At 38.0% G+C, this 24,113-nt stretch overlaps 1 long non-coding RNA gene across 12 annotated transcripts in view; it reads right to left on the bottom strand.

Moving 5' to 3' along the window:
* The window catches only part of LOC128076673 (uncharacterized), a 310,987-nt gene that overhangs the window by 149,594 nt on the left and 137,280 nt on the right, over positions 1 to 24,113 (bottom strand). For 11 of the 12 annotated variants that reach the window (XR_008204581.1, XR_008204580.1, XR_008204586.1 and 8 more), the window contains exon 4: positions 16,999 to 17,067. The exons of the other annotated variant lie outside the window; for it this stretch is intronic. This is a non-coding gene — a long non-coding RNA (uncharacterized LOC128076673). The remainder of the gene's footprint in view (positions 1 to 16,998; positions 17,068 to 24,113) is intronic. 12 annotated transcript variants of the gene reach the window in all.

Below are 24,113 nucleotides of genomic sequence, written 5' to 3'. Positions count from 1 at the left end.
TCTTCTATGGAATTTTGGCAGTATTTCTCAGAAATCAAGATCCTGCTAATCCCATTAACCCTAGTAGCTTGGGTAAATCACTGTGAAAGAATTAGCTTGAACATCAGCTCTGTGCGCTCCCAACACATACAAAATAAGTCAACTTGTTGGTTCATCAGCTACAGATACTCAGTAATGGAAAAAAAAACAAACTGTAAATTATTTCAGCCACTACATCTTGAGCAGCATCTTTCCATCAGAATTTACAGAAAAGCAATATTCTTAGTCATACATCCCTTGAGCCAAATCTTTATGCGAGTACAACAACTAATGTCACCAGGAATGTAAAGTGAGCAGAACTTGCTCTGTGCTCAGTAGTAAAACCTTCTCAAGGAGATGAAATTAAGACTCAGTGTAATGTAACAGGAGTGGTTAGAAACCACGCACAGTCTCTATGATACTATAATTCAAGAACTATAGAATAGCTAGCCTTACAGCTCTGCTGTAGTATTTTACTGGAGATTATGTTAACAGGTATGTCAGGTTCTAGGATTACTTCAAGTTGTTATTTTAATACAGCTCATACCAACAGAGACTGAATGTAGAAGAAAAAAATGCTGAAGAAAGAACTGGTACCATTTGTAATCATTGCATAGTGACTTAACTCCAGTGTGTGATAACATACATGTGAACTCTGCATGCGACAGCATGGATACAGGAATTAGAATTGTTTTCTCGATTTTTGTATAGCAATGAGCTCAATGTGACAACACAGGGAGAGCACTGCCACAAATGAGTCCTTACTGCATATTTTCAGAGAGCATAAACTTGATTTTGAGCGCTGCATTAATTCAGTTTCCCCCCCCTTCCCTCCCAACCAGGTTCTCATTATGATGTCTAAAGCCCTGATTCAGCCAACCGCTTCTGTATGTGCTTTGTTGGAACGTGTAATTACTTTCCATTAAAGTCAATGGGTCTAAGTAGCATGGTTAAGTGCTTTGCTGAATCAAAGCCTAAGTGTCATCAGCTGTGCCAGTAAGTTACAGGTGCAAAACAAAAACAACAAAGGAAAAAAAAAAAAAAAAAAAAACACGAAACAACTGCTTTAAAGAAAAATGTGACCTTTTTTCAAGTTAAGTTTCCTAACAGGTCTATATGTGATTTTGTTGTGGATTTTACTTAGCAGACAGATGACGTTATGAGAGTTAGGTTAGTTTCCACCTTTAGTCTTTCAAATGTTGCCATGCTGGTCTTCACTAAGTCTTTAGGAAACAGGGTAAGCTTTAAAGAAATGAAAAAAATATATTTGATATTGAAATGACATAATATTCTGGTTTGCCAAAAGAAAATAGGGAAATGTAAGAAAAATGCACACACTAGTTTGCTCTTGATATTTTGTAATGTGACAGATTTAGTCAAGAGAAAACATGCATCTGTGTTTGAAGGAATAAAATAAAAAAGTAACTCACTCCAGAAAAGCTTTGAGGGTTTGTGACTGCCGTTTACTAATAGCAGGCTTAAATAGCACACAATACAGGCAACAGCAAACACCACTAAACATCCGTGTGTCTCAGTCACGCAGTTCAGATCTGCCCCAGTCCTCATATGCATCGCTTAGAAACGTTCACCCAAACAGCTCTCTCCCAGAGACAGATTCACAGTGTTATGATAATAGATGCAAAGTTAGCTTAACTTGGGGCAGACACACAAGTAACAATTCTCTTAATTAAAAACTTTTGAGCAGTGCAGCACAACATGTTTGCATTTGCAGCAAGAGTTCTAAAGCACTGTGAAGATGCTGTCAGATATTAATTCAGCAGAACATATACCAGATATACTGCATGTTTAACTAAGATAAATATTCAGTGACAGCAACTGAAAGAGCCTGAGAAGCAGTGGAAAAAGTCAAAGAAAAATCATAAGCATTTGTAACTGTCACCAAAACCTGGTTTGCTTTGTTCTATTCAAGTTCTGATGCTGTGAACACAGCCTTGGTATCTGAGTACCCAGATATCATACTCAGGAGTGAAACATGGAAAATCTTATCTATGTGAAAGCAACGTCATGAGATCCACATGACACAAAACTGATGGATGCGCCCATGTCAGAGGTGACACAGAGGACAAACTGGAACACAAAGGAGTGGATCAATGGGATCAAAACAACATGCTTCCAAGTGGACAAATAGCTGTTGGTAAATAGCTAATAATGGCAGAACGAATAGGAACACCAGTAAGAAGTTAACTATCAACCCAAAATTTAATCCACAAGCCATGTAAGCACAATAAGAAGGACATAAAATACATGCTATGGGAATAAGTATCTTAAAAATATCTGACCAAACTGTGGAGTAAAATTACAAGAGCTTAACCTTTAAATCACTATTTCATAAAAAAAAAAAAAAAAAAAAAAAAAAAAAAAAAAAAAAAGAAAGAAAGAAAAGGTGAGGAAACTTTTCAAAAATCCTCAAGTTAAAGAACTTGCTTTATTATTCTATTTATCTCTTCAGATTTTAAAACATCTTTCCAAAAATCTAGGGAAAATATACAGATCATTTAAAATCACAGGCAAAATTCCAGCTGATCCAGTGGTCACAATATAAAACCTTCCCAGAACCCTGACCCTCACCCTTCCCAGAAAAGAATCCCACCTTCTGAACCCAGTCACCATCACTCAGTCTGTTCCCTAAGAAAAAGTTTGGGAAAATAGTTGGATTCTTCCATTCCCAACCAAGAGGTTAGTGACTGGCCTGTGTCTAACATCCAAGGGCACAATGTGCAGTGACAAATTATTCTTGACACTCTCTCCCTGCTCATTCTCTCTCCGGCATTCCCACTTATCTGCAAATCTATTTTGAAAAAATGATTTTTATCCCATTTCCCTTTACTCTTCAGAGTACTCTGATGTCTCCAAATTATGTCCCTGGAGGTAAGAGGACCACCTTTTAAAGAAAAATTAAAAATCTTTAGCCCTTGCTTTTTTTTATTCTTTAATCCCCGGAGATGGTCACCTCACATGACAAACTGAGCAGAAGTACTGAACATCGATGTTTCTCAAATCCGTAATTAAATTACTCGGTTCCTTGCAGGTAGTAGTGCACCCATTTTGTGGGTGCATATAAGCAGAAAAGAGTCAGACAGAAACAGAATCAGTAGAAAAACTGGAGACAATGCAGTGCTCATTTCCTTTCTCCTTGGCAAACAGCTGAACTAAGCATTAGGGACATTCTATTTCAGCCTATTTTCAGGCACAGCATCTCTAAAAGAGCTATTTTCATACCCAAGGTAAAACCAGGTCTACAGATCTCATGAGATTCTCCCTCCCCTCACTTTAGTGGAAAAAAAGCAGGAGTACATAAGTCATAACACATTAAAATGAAGAGGGAGGGTCAGCTTGCCTCCTGTGCTGAGCAGCAGATACACTGCTTTTGTTCTAAGATGAGTTATCATAGACTGTCTGGATGACAGATTGCAGATAATTAGAAAAACAACCCTCAAAAAGAATGCTTATAATGTCATTATTGACTTTTAATTCATAATCTGCTCCTTATTGAACTGCCATGCTATAAATTTAATACACAATGAATGAGATCTGCAGATGTTAGCTACAGTGATTAATAATAATCAGTAAATATTACACAGTGAATGTTATCCACTGTTTGTAAAACAAGAGGTCTGACATCTCACACTTTAGACCTGAATTGTTACTATTTTAAAGAGAGAAAGATTGTTTCTTCACATAAAGTAAGTTTGATAGGCAGGGAGAGACAGAAAACAGAGCTTCATCTCAAAAGGCAGCAGGCAGGTCCGTGCATTTAATCAAGCTTTACTTCACTCCAAGCAGTAGTTCATGGTCTGCACGTTCTCCTGAGCAGGCAAACAGTAATTCAAGGCTTCCCTACTCTGTTCTCTGAAGTCAGATGCTTCTTCTATTGCAGCAGAATTACCAAAACAAATTGCTAGCTGGCTGTTTGCACTCCTGTACACTTAGTAATTTTCATCCAGTGTTGGGTTGACACTGAACACCATGGTGTGATTGAGTGCTTCTCTCCAAATATCTGCTCTCATTTCTTGTTACTTTTCCTTTTGTATTTTCTGTGACAGACCTTTCCTGCAGCCCCTAGGTTTTGCCTCTGCTCTACCTCATTCTCCTACTTCAAGGAACTGTTTATGCTTCTGATTCAATTTGCAATAAGCAATTAAAAAACATATGAAGATATACAACATCTATCTGCCATGATATTTCAAATTGAGTCCATTAGCATGTCTTCTAAAACATAAACTATGCCAATATTTTGAGCAAGGTTATTTCACAAGGTAAGCATGGGAAACAAGGAGGTTTAGACTTGGCAGATCATTATCTCAGTGGTCTCCTGAGACCGCTTCACTCTGTGCTCTCAGGCTCAAACCCTACTGGTCACATTTTTGCACAGTGCAGAATTCAGGACAGCCTCAGGCAGGACACCCCTCTTCATTGTGCACAGTGCACTGCTGCTCATCTGCTGAGATGTCCTGGACAGGAGTTGTTAGAGACAAACCTGCCTCAGACAAGAGCTCTAGGACTGACTTTTGCTCCTCAGAAGTTGAACTGCATTGGAGGCAATATTTGGAAAGCAAGCGAATCAGTACAAATAAAAGCTGCAGACAAGAAAATAGCATCACAGGGGAGAGATGTTGTGACGGTGTGCTCCCAACCTCACAGCACTGATAAAATTCTTAGGCAGATTAATGACCACAAATCTGTTACAAACTGGGGGGTTGAAAGAGCTGATAGCAGACAGCCGATTCAACAGCTGAGGGCCAATCAAGCACATGCCTAAAAACAAAGTATGACTATGAGTCAGTTATCTTACCCCATAAATAATGAGCAGCCCAAGAGGCCCTGGAGCTCTTCTGTGTGGCAGCTGGCTGCACAACAGGATCTCCCCTTGAGTAGGGATACCTCTCAAGGTTATGTCTGCACAGAGATCCCTTACACTTTGACATCAAGACATTTTGCTGATACAGATACTCAGGAAGTGACTGATGGCTTTAAGCTTTGTTAGCTTTGCTAAGATTAGATCATTGATTGTGCACACGTGATCCCTTCAACATAAATCATCGACCAAGTCTGGGGATAGGATTGGGCTCAACTGCACCTAGGCTCCTAAATTCCTAGAACCAAGAGGTAAGAAAGAAAGGGGGTCCACTCTGAACCTCATGACCCAACAGAAGGGTCTCCAATATCTGTGTGTTTAACCCTACTATCTGTGCAATAAATAATCAGGTCCATCCAGCCATCTCAAATCTTATTAAGTCATTGTTAAATCACTCCATGATATCTATATTACAGTCAATAAATATACTCCTGTTTCTCTCTTACAAGAGAAATGTGAAATGTATAGCATAGTTGTTTCCATCCATGACAAATGTGCTCTGCTTTGTGCATCCAGACTTCCCAGTTCATCCCCAGAAGAGGCTGTGAGAAGCTGGAAGTAGACTTACTTGAATGCAGATCATGCCCCCTAAAAATAAAATGCAAATTTCTCCCTCAGGGTTTTCATGCATTACAAGAAACGCAGTTCACTTTCTTTTGATTTATCAGCAAGTAAATAAACTACAAGTGGGAGCAGTAATCCCCAATTAACTACTGTAGCTTTTGTTTCTGTAACAAACACTGGATCATCAAGGAGCCGACAGGCTAAATATTCTGAAGAAGTTATGGGTATCTATTTGGGGATGCAGACCACATTTTTATGTATAGCAGTATTCTTAGCTGTAAATAAATTTCTCTTGTTTTAGCAACTGCAAGTCAGAACTGTAGGCTTGAACACTTTAAACCATTCTCTAATATTATTCAGATCACAGTGATAATAGCAGTTTACACAATGGTATAGGAGAAACAAGATCTATAGGGAAGAATTTTTCAGCACTCAGCACGCATATTTTTGCCACATACTGAGCCTACTAAGAAACAGCTTTATAAAAATTCATTACACATGACAGAAGTGTATAAACTTATGGTCAAGTAGAGTGCTTTGACAAGCTGACCCATGCAGTCCTTAGTTCTGAGTGCCTTTACATAAAAGCAAGGATACAAGTACAGTCTGAGTGCTCAGAAAAACCACTGACACATACCTTTCTAGAAATAAACAAACAAAATGTATCTAAATGAAATACGTCTTACAAATTGACGCCTACCTAGAAATGCAACTAGTCAAATCAGGGCTGCCACAGCTTAGCTAGGAGGTCACTTTGTTGCGTTTCAGCAATTCTAGCAGACTACCTGGTACAAGTTATTGTACCTCTTCCAGCCTGGGTGAAGCTAGCAACAGCCTATTCACTGGGCTGTACCTGTCTGCTTCAAATCAATTCTAAACACATCCCAAATCATGTAAAGTATGGATTATAAACCTAATTAATGCATGTCCATTTTCCCCAGTTTTGCCTAAATCCTTTAAAGGTACACCATGTACATACAGCACTGATTACAGCTGGCCAGGAAGTCTTTCATTAAATCTTCTAGAAACCTACAGATCCTTTTCCTACCTGTAAATTAAGAATGAAGGCCTTAAATAATTAGCTATAAGGTCATGTGTGCACAACCCTTTATCTCACTTACACTCTCTCCTCACTGATACACTTAGATCACTTTTGCCATGTTCAGATTTCTCATTCTTGTTTCCTAGAGGTCAAGGGAGTCTGAGTTCTGGAATTACAAGTTTAGCTGACGCAACAGCAGTGGCTTGTGCTGAGCACATCCTATGGTCACTTCAAAGCCAAAACGGCTGGAATAGCTTGATGTAACATTCTCTGAAGAAACTGCCATCTGTATCTACACGTTTAACCCAAAATAGCTATTATATTATTCTCTGCATTTACCTGCAGCAAATTTACTTCCTAGGACAGAGGCACAGCTTGTAAAAGCACATTAAGATCCTGTAATTAAAAGAGCTATGTAAACATAAGGAGTATTCTTTTGAAATTAACTGATAGACGGCAGCTCTTGCCAGATGGAAAGGTCCTTAAAGGTCATGGTTTAAACATCTAATTAATGGAGCTAATGTGCTTAGTACAGGTATGCTAAAGGCTTACTTTCTAAGTTAACAAAGCATTTAGAGCTTTGTTGATAAGGTACTCACCTTTTACCTGCCTGAGAATTCAGATCTCCAGGTTTCATAGTTGAAACTATGGGCACTTCATTTGAAAAATGATGTAAAAGAGAGGTCCAAACATGGATTCCTGAATCTGTGGGAACTTCAGTGCACCTCTTACAAAATGCTGCTACACAGAGCATGTTCATCTGCAGATCCTGGAGGCAGGGTACCAAGAGCTGTTGCACATGATATTGAGACTGCATTCAGATATATCATTTTTTGCATCTATGCTTTTCAATTGAGCTTTTAAGATACAGTTAACCTGAAACATCCTGAGCAAGTTTAACCTACTCCTTGGTGTCACAAGAATAGGTGATAAGCATTAGTGCTTTGCTGAGCTCAGCCATAGATTCCTGTATGGACTAGGAGTCCCTATGCTTTTTTGAGGGTCTTTGACAACAGATAGGGGCTGTTGCTGCCAAAGCCCTTCCTTCTATCTTGAGTGGGAAGTTAAAAGGTTCTTTCCAAGTACATAGGTAAAGGTCATGTCCACAGGATCTTTCCCTCTAATCTTGATAATGTTATACCTCAGGTGGAGAGTACAACTCGATCTCAAATTTCTACATGGACCCAAAGGCTTATACATTACTCTCCATGGCAAGGATTTTCAGGCTTAATTTCTAAATGTAGGCTGTTCATAGACCAAGTACAGCCAGAAGGTTATCTGAAATTCCCTGTCCTTGCTAATTGGATGAAAGGCAGATGTGGACTATGCTTGAGATAATATATTCTGTCAGCAACAATATGGCAGTAATGTAGAGACAGGGTAGTGCTTCCTCCTAAATCAAGCATAGCAGGAGAACATTGTCTGGGCCAGACTGCACAGTTGTATCCCAGCTCTCCCTACAATACTGAGGTCTGCTAGAGTATACATCTTCTGCATTTAAATACTTCATAACAATTCTTCCTATAAACCTGAAAGCTTTTTCCATAAATATTCCTGTTAAACATTTTGTCCTGAGAATACTCACACCAATGAATTACAAAACTATTTAAATAAATTACTAGGTAGAAAACAAGTTTCTAATTAGTCATGGATGACTTCACCTAATTGAGTAAAAGCACAGAGAAAATGAGGGAGAAGATCATACATTAAATATCTGAACTCCAACTATAGCACAGAGCTGAGGTGACCAAGCAGCCCAATGGTTTCTGGGTCATAGTCCTTAAGTCTGCAACAACATTGACTCTGCATCAGCAGAAAGATGTTGCAGACATCACAGATTATAGAAATATAAAGCCTGAGAATATTTTTATTCCTGAAAAGCACAAGGGACTCATTAGTGCAAATGTTTCCTCCTCCATCTCCCCAAAATTTACTATTGCTGAAGTCTTTATGGCACCTTCTCAGTGGCTAGGAAAGCTTTCAAATACCTGTCACACAGTGGGTGGTCTCTAGGGGAAATACTAGATCTTTACAGTATGTGAAAACGAGAAAGCAAGCATTTATTTCTCTTCACGACAGATATATATAAAAAAAATATATATAGTGCCAGAAGAGTATTACTGTAAAATGATTTCATAAGGGTTCTTGACTGTTACGCCAGTCAAAAGGAAAATACAACAGTTGTGCCTAAAAGAGGCTTCTATTCTGCTCTGTGGATACAGTACTCAGTAGAAAGAAAAACACTGAAAGCAGAGGATACATTGTGTCTGCCTTAGAATAAAAAAAATACACCGATTAAAGATCCATACTCTGCTGCTGCAGTGCAGACATCTCAAAAATCAGTTTTATTCACACCCTTGTTCATGTTCAGTAATTGTTTACTGACTGACTTACGTGTTGTTTTACCACCTTATCAAACGGTAGCGAAGGTAAACGAACGGAAAGACTTAAAAATCACATTCAAAGGATGGAATCCTTCAAGATTTGGCATCCCTGATGGAAGAATGCAGGCTTTGAGACAGTAATCAAACAAATTAGGGCCCCATCTAGCTAATAATTTAATTGCTTGTAGTGGCCAGTAGCTGATGTCCAAGGAGCAATAAGCATGGAACTAGTTCTGTTCCCCTTTCCTTATTTTGGTCAAGTACTATTCCCATATACTGAAAGTGAGTACTGTGCCTGAGTATTAATAGCCACTGACAGATTTATCCTAATTCTTTTTGAACCCATTTACATTTTTGGCTACCAAAACCACCTGCCAAAGGATATTTCAGTTCCTTATTTAATTATGTTGCATGATTCTTTTTTTTTTTTTTTTTTTGTAAACTTGTTGCTGGACATTCTTACCTGACAGGCTGCTTAAGAAAAAGTCAACATCTCTCAATTTTCTGTATGATATTAACTTTTTCACGCACAACTGTAATATCCTCCTCAATTACCTCTTATCAAAGCCAAAATGCTCTCCTTAGGCTCAACTCAACTCTTTCATTTCATATCTTTTATTAACCTTGTCATTTTCTTTTATCCAGCTCTATTAGAGCTTGTTCAGATAAGATGGTCAGAACTGTTTGTACTTATCAAGATGTGGGAGGACCATAGGCTTATTCTGTTTCATAGTAGTGCTTTCTATTTTCTTAATTATGTGTTTTGTAAGAAGTATTAGTACTCAATTTGTCTTTTTTTCCCCCAAAACCCTGCTGTATACAATGATTTAATTCTCACAGGGAAATACCCACAACACTAAAATCTTTTCTAACACTAAGTTAGAGTCTAACACTTATACACATTTGTAAATGTTGTTTTTCAAGTCTGTTGTGTCACATTTTATCAAAGTTAATTTCTACCCACTAACTTATCATCCAGTTACGGGAACTTCTTAGTAATTCTTTATGGTCAATATTAAACTCAACAACTCTGCGTATTATTTTTGTATTGAAAAAAGGAACTTATGAAAATACTGAACAGAACATATCCTGATGCCATCAAACATGCAATCTCTTCTAGAGAAGAAACAAACCATGTATGCCCAATCTTGAGGTTTTATCTGGGTGTTAATCCAGTAATGGATGTTTCCTCCTCTTTTGCAACAGTCTCAATGCCTGAACAGCCCTTCCCCCACCACTGCCACATCCTCCTCCCAAATCTGAGCATATCATTTTGACCTGATGACCCACAAAGACACCAATTAGAACATTAACAGGAGCTGATGTTACAGTAAAAAATAAAATCCTTTAAGTATATTAAGTATATCAGTTTTATTTTGGAATGCAAATTCTTCATTAACATTGTGCTAGAACTAAGCCAGGCTTTCTGGAGCCAATTAGGGCCACTAGATAAGTAAAAAGGGAAAGAAAGGTAATAGTACTTTGATTCATTGTATTAGTGCTCTGTATAGGTCTGTTATGTATAGGCTAGAAGTTTAGCATTCCCAGGCACTACCTAGAAAACATCTCATTGGTAACTTGGAATGAGATGTGCTTAGCTCTGCAGCTGTTAGTCCAACCACCGGGGTCTATGAATACTGCCAACGCAAATAGAGATTTGCTGTTCTCCATACCTAAAATTTTCATGGCAATAATTGGTACAGCTTTCTTTCAACTTCAAGATCTGAGGCACATTCTTCACTGTAAAAGAATGAACATGTAAGCACCCATAATTTACAGGTTTAGGTCTTACGGCTCTAATGTACTCAGAAGACCTTTCTGAATAGCTTGGAGAATACACATTATTTAAAGCAAACAAGAATGGCAAGATATAAACAGTGGATCTACAATGAAATAGCAGCTCTGGCATGAACATTCTCATATACTGACCAAACACATAAATGGCACAAAGCAATGAACTTCAGCAGAGAAGTGGACTTATTTTTTTATTTTTATCATAAAAGCAGATAGAGGACTTCTATGCTAAACAAGAGTGAGGAATAGGAATTTATCATGAAAAGATAACACTAAAGGTGCAGTATGGAAACATACATTGGCAAGGTTACTAATTCTATTGCAAAGAAATTCACTAGTCGAGTAGCATTGGCTGAGCTAGTGATTGGACTATATACACCTTCTGAAGTCTTAGGTCCTTAATGCAGCAGTCTGACTGTGTGTTAACCAAAGCTCAGATAAATCATTAGGAGACATCAAAACTAAAGTTTGATGACATTAACATGCATGCCCTCAGAAACTGAAAGGCATTTTATTCCTTGGCCCACTCTTGCTGCTCTGTATGTTAAGCATCTAAACAGTTACCGTGGATCACTCAGTTAAGTCCATCACTTACACTATTGGGCCCTAGTATCTACCTTTCTTCTTTTAGTGACACAGTTTAGAAATGGAAATAAAACAAATCCACCTCCAAATCCTTAACCTTTCCCTTACTTGTAATGAGCAAATAGTATTTTTAGTGGCTTTTTCCTTCCTTGCTGTATTGAACAGAGCTCTAGCTATATTTACCACACTGGTATATAAACTGTTGTCATCACTCTGCAGTTATGCTTTTAAATAAAGCTTACATAAAAGTACTGCCACTTTATAATTTTGGCAGATCAATAAAGAAAACATCAGCCACATCTTTCTGGTAGCTATTACCAAGATTACATTAGTGGTATTTAGTGCATTTAGGCTATATTTTAAGGCTTATATTTTACATAGGTGGGGCAAGTAATACCAGCTATTAGTAAGATTGCTTAACAGTTCCTATTTTAAGGTTCTGTTTTCAATTTTTTAGTTGCTTATAACTTTCAGAACTTTTGGGGAGGAGTTAGACTGGAATTTTCCATCCTAGCTATTTTTGCAGAGCTATCACAACAATTTGACAGGCTCCAAAGAAATGAGGTAAGCTCTTTTGTTCCTCTAATTTTTTTTTTAACAATAATAATAATAAAACCATAACCCTGCCCTCCTCCACGTTAGCACATTTGTCTCTGAAATGCTTTAGCATTCTTAGTTTTTTGACTGAAGACTTGAAATTCCACAAGAAAAGGTGTTGACGAGTTCTGTTACTAACTGCTGCATAGCTTTCAGCAGAAGCTGCTCAGGGAAGACATCTTCTACAACACCAAAGCCAAATGTAGAAATTTAAGATTCAGCATAAAAAAAAAAAGAGATTAATTTCATCCAGAAGTTACATGACTTAGACTGTCTGATTCTTCAGGATTTAGGACAATCCATCTCTATTTCAGCACATTACAAAAAAAAAAAAAAAAAAAAAAAAAAAAAAAGAAAAACAACCCTGGGAAAATATCTGGTTCTTCATTACTTTATTTAAGTCAAGAAATTTAACTAACAAAATTAATGAAAAAAAAAAGTAGGAAAAAAGAAAAATAGCAAGAAATGTTCTCATGAAGTACTAACTTCTTGCCTTCTAGAGATGAACCTAAAATCTAAAGTTAACAAAAGGAGTTGGGTTTCTGTTCATTTTCAAGATAAAACGTCCTGCATTAGTATACTGTGTAGAGTTGCACTACCTATACATAGACAATAAATCCAGGCAATGCAGAAGCACAACTCAATCAGAAAGGCCAATTCCAGACGTAGATATTTGCACTTATCATTCAGATTTTAGGAGGTGCCAAATACTCTATTTTCTGCCTGGCCAAAACTTTTAGTAGGAACAAGACTCAAGATGACAAACTAGATTTACATCGGCCCTTCTAATCAATAAGCAACACCTAGAATTAGGCACTGACACCTACTCACCTAGGTTTTATTTATTTGAGACAGAAAATGAGAGCTGAATTGGTTGTGGGTTGGGCTTATTATTGTTTGTTTTTAAATCAATACTCTCAATCCCTGCAGGCAACCACTGTATGGTGTATTTGGAGTCTTAGCATTTGCCACACAGAGGCATACACTAGCTTTATTTGGCATCACTCTTAGCCTTTGTAGCTATGGAATTAAGGCAGAAACCAGGTGGAGAGTGATGGGAATGAGAATGAATTCAGAGAACTTCTAGAGCAAGACAGCATGTAAGAGTTACGAGTTTTCTCAACTTTTTAGGTACATAAAATCCATCTGCACCATGTTTTAAGGGTCTGTATCTTGTGTAGGCTTTTGTATCATTGACTACATACATATTGTCAGCATTAATAAACGTGACTTTTAACTGTCTCTGAAGTTATTTTAATGAATCTGTTAATCCTAACCTAGGTCTGGAAATTCCTCCTTGATTTATGCCTTGTTCATTCTTCTCTAATTAGTAGTACAATCACAATATTGATGAGAAGCAGGTTCTTTTTCCATGTGAAAACCACCTGGTTTTTCCAGCATATCTCTATTCTTATCCCAGATGCAACCTCTTGGTAAGGCTAAAAAGGTGTCTTGTGTTCATGTATTCAATCGTTTTATAATCACAAAAACTTCAATTATTTACTGGTAATTAAGATCCAATATCTTAAAATCGTAAGCCATCTTTTCAGTCATTGCAGCATTAAGAGGTAACAAGTTTACCATCCTGGTTAATCACTGTATGAACATGGCTCATATCAACTCAGGAAGTCAAACTACTTTGTCATCTAAACATTAACTAGCTCCAGTATAGCAGCAAGTACTTGATTGTGTATAACTTGGAATATAGCCAGAATTCTGTTGGAAAGGATGGCTGTTCTCAGAAAAATTACAGTAAAGATTACCAAAGGTTTCTGGGGGTCACAAAGACGACAACAAGCAGCAGATTCAGCTGGAATCTAGAAGTAGTAAAAGTCTCACTATTTTTGCCTCAACAGTTTTTAATCCACACTAGCATTACTCTACCTAGTCAGAGTACACAGCTGTCAAACTAATGAAAACAGGACAGACAGCCACTGTCTTGGTACATTTATCTTCCTCCTATGTGCCTCCCCTTCATAGCCAGTCCCTGTTCCCACTTTTAAGTGAGGTTGGGAGAGGCAGCCATATCCCTGCTCAGGGCTACGGCACAGGAGCATGCACAAGGACTACATAAACTAAGCATTCATGGGGAAAATTAAAAAATCTACAGAATTGTATTACATTGCTGCAAGTCTGTAGTTCAGATGTATTTATGGTATTCTCAGACACTGATAAAACACCAAAGAACACAGAACAATTTGATGTTTACAAGGTTATAAAGTTAAAGAATTATGTTCTGGTGAGGACAGACCACACTGTCCCCCAAGTAACATAGACACAGTCATCACTTGGAGATTCTTCTCCCATTTGAAAGGGATTTTTTGTACAACATGTAGTACCCTGTATTTTCCCTGGTTTAGAATTATTACCATTATATCACTGCAATAACTGATGTTTTTGCTAAAAAAAAGTCAACAAAAGCCACCAATTAGAAATCACGCTAAAATGATAATCTTAAATTTTGACTCAGTCTCCATCATTTCTTTAAAGGCAGTTGGCATGTTATAAATAAAAGTGAACAGAAGTTTTAGTGTACAAGAAGTAAAATATAACTATTCAAAGTACATGCATCAATCCTACCCCAAAGGGAGACATACACATATAAATCTTCTAGATTGAGTGATTTTGTTTCAAAACTCTTTGTAGAAATCCATGAGACATACATTATGAAACCCAAACATTATTTGAAGTACTATCTTAGAGGATTAAATCAATAAACATCGTAACTATTTTCAGGAACTCCCAATATACATTTATGATGTCTCCTGTCAGTTTGTTCTCTATTTATTGCTACTAGACAAGACTGGCAGAAGTTGCAGTCAGCTGAAGCGGGATTTCATTTTACTCTTTGTTGATAACAGATTGCTCACACTTAGTTCTGTTATGGATTTTTAGTTACCAGTCCTAGCTGCTGATCTAGACAGCTAGGGACTGCTATTACTTGTTTGTTTCTTCCAAGTCATCCATTAGTGTTTGCTTGCTCTGTCCCCTTGCTCTCTGAGAGAGCTTTTCCTGAGGACTGTCAGGAGACAAGGCCTCTTACATCCTGATGTATTATTTCTGGCATAGGGGACAAATGAAGCTAGAGCTTTAGGGAAAATCACCAGGGAAACTGCAAGGACATATCACTGAATCCAAATCTTTAGCCCTCCAGGCTCAAGAGAGTTTTTATGACCTGACTGGCTCTTGTCTGTTGAGTTCTAGATTCTCTAGCCCTTTGTATCTAAATTATTTTACTTGTACAAACATGGGTTTCAGTTTACAGGCACTCACTTCCACACACCACTTGATGTGGCTCAGCATCCAGGTATAATCAAGCAAATGCCAAGAGGATTCCCTATAACATCCAGTTATTTAATCCAGATTAAATAACAAGAGACAAGAACTACTCATGTAATCCAATTCATTGATGTCCTGTAAGAAGAAAGTTTGAGTCATTGGTAATTCACAATCACTATTTCCTATACTTGGGACTCAGTTTATCAAGGCTGTGACAGAAGGCATTTCATTCTTCTGTAGGAAATAATTTCAGAGGCAGTTAAGACACTCAGCAGCACTTGAGGAACTTGACCCAACAGTGCTATTCAGATGAAAGTAATGAACAGTCTGACTCCATGACAAAGACTTTAAAAGTTATCTTGGTATATTGACAGCAGCTCATCTTTGTCATGGAGTCAGACTCAGTTTCCTGAAACACAGCCCAGCAAAAAATGTAGGGGCTTTCTGGTGTGTTGATGGGGGGAGGAAAGGGAAGGTATTTCCTGCCCTGGAGGTTTGAAAGCTGAAACACAGGGAGCTGCACTCCTGCTGAGTTCACCCATAGCAGCACTGGAAAATTGCTCTAAACAGGGTTCACTTAATTTCTTCCCCACTAAATGCATTACTCTTGCTCTTTCACTATTCTTTCAGATATCAGCCTTTTCTGTACCTGTGTTCCTGTGTGATCTTTCTCACTTCTGTAAAGTGAGTGAGAAGTGTTATCCTGTGAAAAAGGCAGCCTTTATTTCTACGCACTGGAATAAAAGAGTGCCACATTAAGGTTTTAGGTGTTTTTTTTCTTTTCTTTTTTTAAAATCACAAAGCCATTAAGATGCAAAATTGAAACAGACCAACTCTCATCACTGCCATCACATTGTGACTTTTTACAGGAAGGTATGGCATTGGGCTTGTCAGGTGCAAGATGCCCCAGGTTTCTTTCCTCTGCCGTGAGTCTGTAACAGCCTGAACTATCAGAGTATCTCCCCTTGCCAAAATCCATTTCAAACTCACTACAACAGAATTCAGCTCTTTCTTTTACCAACTGCCAAAGGCTTAGGACCTAGGATTGAGATATGGCCAGATTTAGATACCTGTTAATAACTCACACTGCAGAGCCTTCTCCATGAGAAGATCCAAGTAGAAATAAAAGTCCTAGGTCAAGTAACTACAACCAATTTTTCTCCCCACATCATTTTTTTCTTAATTCTTTCTTTAAAAATACTCATTGGCTTGCAGCAGATAATTTTGAGTCTGAATTGGGTTGGTTTGTTTTTTTTTTAGACAGTCAGTATACTGAATGAGGAAACTGATCAGCCAGGAAGAGCTGTACCTCACCCACCTCACCAGCTCTGTATCAGACCTTACATATTAGTTTATTAAACTTCTGCCAGGAGCTCATCTCTGTAAGAAGCCCTTTTTGTTCTATATTTGTCTGAATTGAACTGTCATTGTCTTCACTGATTGTTAGCTGATCTCAGTCTCCAAAGAGCTGGCAGTAATGTTCTTCATTATTTACAGTGTTATCTATTTATGGCATCATCCATCTGCGATTTTTTTTTTATTCTTCCTTTCTCTATCTTCTTTGACTTTGGCAATCAATTTTCTTTTTGTTAGGTGAACTCAGAGAACTCTCCTTAAGGAACAGGCTGGAGAAGCACCATCAAGTTTACACTTAGCCTTGAAAGAATTCCTTATACACACCACACTTATTAAAGCCTCAGGAAACATGAAAGAAATGTATGTGAACTGGAGGAATTATTTGCTACAAATTTAATGATTAAAGTAGCATATACAGATCCCTTTTGCTCAAGCTACAGAGTCATAATGATACGAAATAAGAAACAGTTCTCTCAAGAATAGATTTAAACTTCATCTCCTACCTCATGCTGCTGTACAAGGCAGTAAGAACACAGCAGGGGAAAAAAATATCATCCAGCCACAGAATTCACCTGTAAAACATTCCCAAAAAATAAGCTTTTAAGGTTTCAGCAGCTGAAAACCTCAAAAAAAAAAAAAAGCAAAAAACTATTTAAAATACTTTTTACTTCAAAATACTTTTTATTTAGTCATACAAGTTTAAGAACCATGCTTACTCCAATGCAGATTTTATAGGCATATGAATTGATCACAAATGTTGTTAGGAGCCTGTCATTACCTTCTCTTTAAGGACCTCCATAATCAAAGCTTAAATCAAAATAAATTCAGGTGCTGCATTTATTGAGTAATCAGCAGCTGACCAGCACCTGTGTTCCACTGCCTCACAAATAGCCTCATCTGGCTCCAGTTCTTTGCAGATAAGGAGGACTGGCTTCCTCCCTGAATTACTACCTTAAAGGCTCTTAGAAGGAGATCTAAACTAGAGGGTGCAAGGATGACTGACCCACCTATCGATTACAAGGATGACAAAATAGAAACCCTGGCCCACGCTTTCTTTGGAGACTGCATTCGCTCTAAAACTTTCTGCTTGAGATGCACACTGAAATATTTTGCCATGGGGGCTGCAGCTAATGAGTCTCATGTCCTTCACCTCCAATTTAACCCAGGTTGGCCCTATAGACCAGCTTTTCATCTCCCTGTGAGGTCTGACACCTGAGAAGCAACAGGGCATTGAGCACAGTCTGGACCTATTGCCCAGAGCAACTAAGCTGGTCCAAAATCATATGAAGAACTGCAGCTCAAATGCAGTGCATGTGGTCTTTAGAAAGAGGAATTTCATTTTCAGGCATAGAAAACACTAAAAGTTATTTATATAGACTTGTTACAGAGATGCAGGTGTGGACTCTGAAGAAAATAGTTTGCTTTAGCAGAGTGTACTCCTTACAATAACAAAAAGTAGAGATCCAGTAAATAAACCAATGCTTCTCAGTGGGTTAATAGGAATGGAGAACAATGCACACCAAATTCATGCTGCAGAATTACTTTGTTCTTACATACAAAGCAGGTTAATCTCTCCCATGTATTGTTTAAAGTCATACATTTTGCTAAGCCCTCTCAGATGCTGAGGAATAACTTTCTGGGAGTAGCGTCTGGAGGCAGCTGCCTAATTTGGCTTTAAGCTAACATCAGCATCCTAAACAGAAAAGAGGAATGGGCCATCAGGACAACAAGATAGATTCTCAGTGCTGTGCTGTAACAGAAAATTATTTTTAGGAACCAGAATTTTTTTTCCTTACCTTTACCTGAAATGAAATTTCAGTACTCCGCTATAAAAAAAAAAAGTTATTTTGGGAAGCCAGATTTTTTTTCCCCTACTTCTACCACATAACAAAGAAGTATTATGTTTGTACTGACTCCAAAATGTCTTGTTTAAAAAGAAATATATTTGTAATAGTTATTTATACAATAGGTAAATAAAATGGCAGTATACAGATGAATTATAAATGAGATCTAATATTAATATTCACTCAATACATGGATCCATACCTTGAGACCATCATTATTTGGCCTTCAACTTTTATATGCAATATTTGCATATGATAGGTCTTTATTTACTTCTGCAGATGAGGGCAGGATCTCAGCTGGCTCTATGGCCAGATGAAAGGAAAGCTTGGATGATAATGTGAAGGTTAAACACAGATGGAATTTCTTGGTTACAGACATCACTTGAATGCATCTACTGATGCCTTTTGAAATACGTCAATAGCTGTCTTTTAGAAAAGTAATCCAGATTACTTTTTATTTTCTGGAAATTAGCTTTCTCATCCCAATTAAATATATACTATTTTTCAAAAGCATAATCAACCTGTATTTTTAACTATATTGCTTGCATCTGATTATATTCAAGGCACTAGTGTCTGAATAAAATACTGTTTCTGCTTTCTAAGTCATTGTTTACACACTGATGTCTACATTTTTTTCCTGCTGACATTCTATTCAATACTACTTGAAATGAAAATAATTGAAAACCAACAGCAAGGTTTTTTCTCAACCTTTTAGAAATATTTGAAGTCAGTTGTACAATAAATTTTCTTAACTTCCTATTCAGGAACCTTAAAATTATAAATATATTTCAAGGGCAGCAATATCCAAGGAAGAAGTGAGCTCAAAAAGGGCACAATAAAGAAAAGAATCAAACTGAAACCCAAAATCTCCCACTGCTTTTCTCTTTAAACTCCAAAAGTCAAAAAACTTCTCAAGAATCTGACACTAGTATCAAAATTCAGAAAGCTATCCAAGAGAATAATATCTTTCCCAATGCTTCTATTTGCACAGCCATTTTGTGAACATAAACCAGTTTTCCACTGCTACGTTTTTAGCATTACTTTTTAAACAACACAAAAAGGGAAGTGAAAATAACTGCCTGCATTATGCAGTGAACACAGGCAGACCTTTAACTGCAGCATGACTCCTTAACAGAAGCTGTCCACTTGTGTCCCCATACAGCCCTTTTTGCACAATCAGGCTTAAATTAGTAAAGGCATATGATGCATTAAGGCATGAGCATTACACAGCTCAGGCTTGAAAGTGCCTAATGTTAAGTAAAGTTTCCCACCAGCTGTTTTTATATTGCTTTATGCTCTGATTTGAACTATTACATAATTTGTCTAAAGAAAAATAGGCAAATAGCCTTTATTTTTTTTTTTTTGCTTATTCTAAGGAAAAGTTGTCTATCGTCTGGTTTCGTAGAGGTGGAATAAAACAGAATTTTTTACTCATTTTGAAAAACAAAGGGGGATATGGTAAATGAGGTTGTAGCATCATCACTTTCAAAAAGCATTACGCTGTGAAGACTTCTGCTTCACAGCAGTATGATTATTAATGGCATATCTAAACCAACATTTTTTTCTGCCTTGATTACCACAGCCTCAAGCCTTTGTGTACACTAAATTACTGCAGTACATGAAAAGGGTAGAAAAATGATAAATAACATGGTATACCATTTTTCAAGACAAACATATTCAGTGAGTTCTTCAAGGTGTGTAATATTGAATCACACAGATTGAATAATGTGAATGCGCACATACAGAGAATTTAGTTCTGAACTCCAAAACTCATGAATTGCAACAGCAGCAACACTTTGCCTACTACAAATTTGTGCACATATTCTCCTCTGAGATGGAATGTGGAAAATAATCAGCATGCATAATAAGTGACCTGACCCAGTCATTAGGCTCTCACCTGTGTTATTACAGAAACAGGCTGCAGTACCACCAGCTGCTTTCGCTGGTGTTTGAAATAACCTCTGAATGTTTCCTTCTAGGAGAATACCTTGGGCTAAGATGGGTCAGAAAATCAACTAAATGTCTGGGAAAGAGTTAAGATTTACCTCTCTTCTCCATGGACTGTCTCAAATGGGCCTTCACTTACTATGACCCACTACCTGTGGATTAGCCTTTTTCATTCCGCATCGTAAAGGGAAAGTCAATACCTGTACAATCAATGAATATACAGCTGATATAGTATATCCAGGAGTTTAGCTGATATAATTATTATACTAGAGTAAGAAAGAAGGACACTCACCCAATCCTGGGCTTGTATAATAAACTCCAGTGGAGTGGATCTCCAGAAGAGATCCTTCCTCCCTGGCCGTCAGCTCTTAAGTGGGTCTGGGAGAGGTGGAGTCAGGCTCCACCCCCTTCCTGCAGCACAGGTGAATTGCATTCACCTGTGCTCCCATGGCTGATGCACTGCTCATCTCAGGTGATCAATCAGAGGTTCAGGCTGTGATTCAGCAGCCCCATACAATACCTAACTTGCAAAATTCACTAGTGGCTTCCCTTTATCGGGCAGTAGTCTTTCATATCAGAAAATGCCAGCTACAGAAGTCAACAACACCATAAACTGTGTAAATTCCACGGTATTCCTATCATAAAAGACAAAATCACGCTCTTTTATTGGCTTACTTGAGACTTTCTTCAGGAAGATGCAGGAGTTCTCATCCTTTTGTCACTGCAATGGATTTTCACAACCATGTAATTTTATCATATAATCTCTGTGGGAGACAGACTGCATGTAGAATGAAAACAATATCTTTTTTGGATAAGAAGTAAACCCAAGAGGTAGGGCCTTTAATAAGTACAAAGGTCCAAGGGGATGAAGCTGCAAATGAATCTCACCATGTAGCAAGTGAAGAAAAAAACCACCTGTTATTTCATCATTTATGCTACCTAATATTAGATGATGTGCTTTTCCTACAGGCAGATATGGTCTTGGTCTTGGAGTTTAACTGTCTCTTAATGCATATATATAATATAAGCATTTTTGAACAGGGAGAGGCAAAGTGATCCAGAATGTACAGTGGGGCTTACCTTAAGCACAAGAGCAAATTGAATGGGACCCTCAGAGCCAAGTATCCCTCTGAGAGCACATCTGAGATAGGAAAATTGGATTCACTGCCCACCCACATTCACCTGAGCACAGACTTTAGACTGAAAAAAATAAACAGTTGTCTCATTTCCCTCCTTCCATGACAGATAAGGAGCCAAAATGACCTGTACAGTCCATATTTGTGCTTAGTGGTACCAATGTTCAGTGTATCTAAAAGCGGTAGCTAGTGGGAAGCATGCCTGAAGCCTGAATTGAGAAATATTATCTGATGAAAGACTGTAACTGTAGTTCCAAGGAGTTATATTTTGTTTCAAATGTCGAGCACTGGTGGGGGTGAGAAAGCTCAGAATCAGGCAGAAGGAGATGACACTTTTTCAAAATAAAGAGGTCAGAAATTCATCAACATCAGTTTCTATGTACTCAACACCCTCTTTTCTATTTTTAAGCAACAGCCAAGCAGACACATTTACTGTAACACGTCCACACAGGTTTCCTTGGCATTCCTCAATTCCAGGCAGTGCTGTTATATGTGAATACTGCACTTTTCCATCAATGGACATACTACTCCCCAAACTACTATTCCTTGTAATATTACACCCTCAGAAGATGTCTGCGAACTGACAAACGCCTCTTTCTCCTTCCCGTTTCTTTACTGCACTGGGGTTGGAAGCCCACACCTCGTGAGGATTAATATTTCTGATTTACACAATTAAAAAACAGCCCAATGGAAGACTGACTTTATGCAAGGGAAGGCAAGTTTAAAAATACAAAAACCCAAGGAAAGAGAAATGCAGAGAAGTACTTCAGCACCTTAGTTTAAATTCAGCTCTGTAAAAGCTTACATGAAATATTCATACTTTAATGTCCACAAAGTAGCTTAATCTGATCTGCAGAATCACAACTCTGGCAGTATAATATGTCCCATGGCCATACAAAATGCTGAAGTGAGCAGAATAGGTCTTTATTCCTCTGCCAGAAAAAATTTTGACCTGCAGGCTCTGGTGCAAAACACTCACTGAACACGCTGTATACCTATTTAATGTATATGCCCTCTGGAAATGCTGAGGGCTTCTCCCTTGATGTGTTTGTCTCTGATCCTAGCAGTGGACAATATTTCTTTGTTCAGTGACCTTAGGAATGCAAGCACTAAGATCTAGGAGAATCACTATTGAAGGCCGGCAGTCATGGAGATTTTAACCTAAACATAACTTTGTGGAGAAACACAGCTACAGAACTTTTGGGTTTCTCAAAACACTTTGTCTGTCATCACTCTGTTGGACCAACACTATTTATTTGCTTTCCAAAGCAACTCTAATTGATTTAACCGTTGCTCAGAATAACACTACGATAAATAAATTATCACTTAAACACAATGGATTACTAACATTTCCTTTTCTAATTATATTTATGACATGTTACTTGGTCTTGCTTTGTTTAAAAGCTTACATATGTTTTCCTCATCCCTGTAATCTAATCTAAGGTGCAAAGCCTGGCTCTGTGCCAGCAGAGCCCTTTGTTAATATACTGCTGCACTAGCGGAGTCCATCTGGAGTTACTGTTCTGCTTGATGTCACACGGCAGATCCTACCTGCGCAGAAGATGAAAGGACATTCAAGGCACGTATCTTGGGATGACAGCTTTCTTTGTGACGAACCGCAGAGTCACAGCTTGTTAAGTAAGACTGTGACAGTGATAAAAGACAAAGCCATCATTTTATAGCAGAATATGGCCTATCTGTACATGACAAGCCATACTATCTCTGCTCACACATGCTGACATCTCATAATGCACTCTCCCAAGTGCCGGACAGAAATAGTCCCTGAAGACAGGGCCACCAGAGAGTAATAGCAGACTGCTTATCTAGGAGCAAACGACTGGAAAAAAACTGAAGTGTACAATGTGTCCCTATTAGCATCACAGATAAAAAGAGCTCACAGTTTAAAGTATTTTCTATTTTGTGTCTGTTTCATTAGTAGGATTAGACTCAAAAAATAAGGACAATTAAGCTGTCTTCATTGTAAACTTCTTTAACTTTTTTTTGAATGTTGTGGGTAAATTTACAAAGCTCTGTTGGGAAGCCTTACCCTCTTTTTTTAAGGACTGTATGTCCATACTGTGCATGCAGAGCTTTGCACTGTACTAAACATTCTTTGCACTTGACATATTCCCAGACTGTCTAAACATCATTAGCTGGTGCTCACAGGTTCCCAAGCTCCCCTGCAGGGTGAGAACCCATGGAAATGTAGGCTATGCTCAGAGGTTAAATTCTGGGCACCTCCTGGAGTAGGTGGCAGTAGGGGACAGGGAGAGGATACTGTCAACAGAGCTTGAGGCTGGTTCCCTGCTAAAGGATGCTGAGTGGGAAGGTCTTGTGGCTGCCCAGGAAAGAAAAACTGGAGAACAGCCATCAGGGAGGAAAACATTTGACCTGAAAGCAGAGAGGAAGAATGTATGTAATTTGGCTACAGATGAGCTAGGGAACACTAGGAATGAATGTCCACATGAATCCAGGCAGAAATTAACTCATCTTGATATAGTGGTCCTATGAAAACCTGTAGCTTTGTACATTCCCAAGAGGGAATGTCCCTTTCAATGCAGCTAACAGAAGAAAAAACAAAATTCAAAAAACAAAACAAACAAACAAACAAAAAAACCCAAGACAAACAACAACAAAAATAATTAACAACACAGTGTTACAGCATAAAAAAATAGAGATATTCCCAGAAAT

Source organism: Tympanuchus pallidicinctus, unplaced genomic scaffold, assembly GCF_026119805.1.
Source record: "Tympanuchus pallidicinctus isolate F22 unplaced genomic scaffold, pur_lepc_1.0 scaffold15, whole genome shotgun sequence".
NCBI lineage: Eukaryota > Metazoa > Chordata > Aves > Galliformes > Phasianidae > Tympanuchus > Tympanuchus pallidicinctus.
The sequence above is the reverse complement of the archived record's forward strand: the minus strand, read 5'-3'. Positions and strand labels throughout refer to the sequence as shown.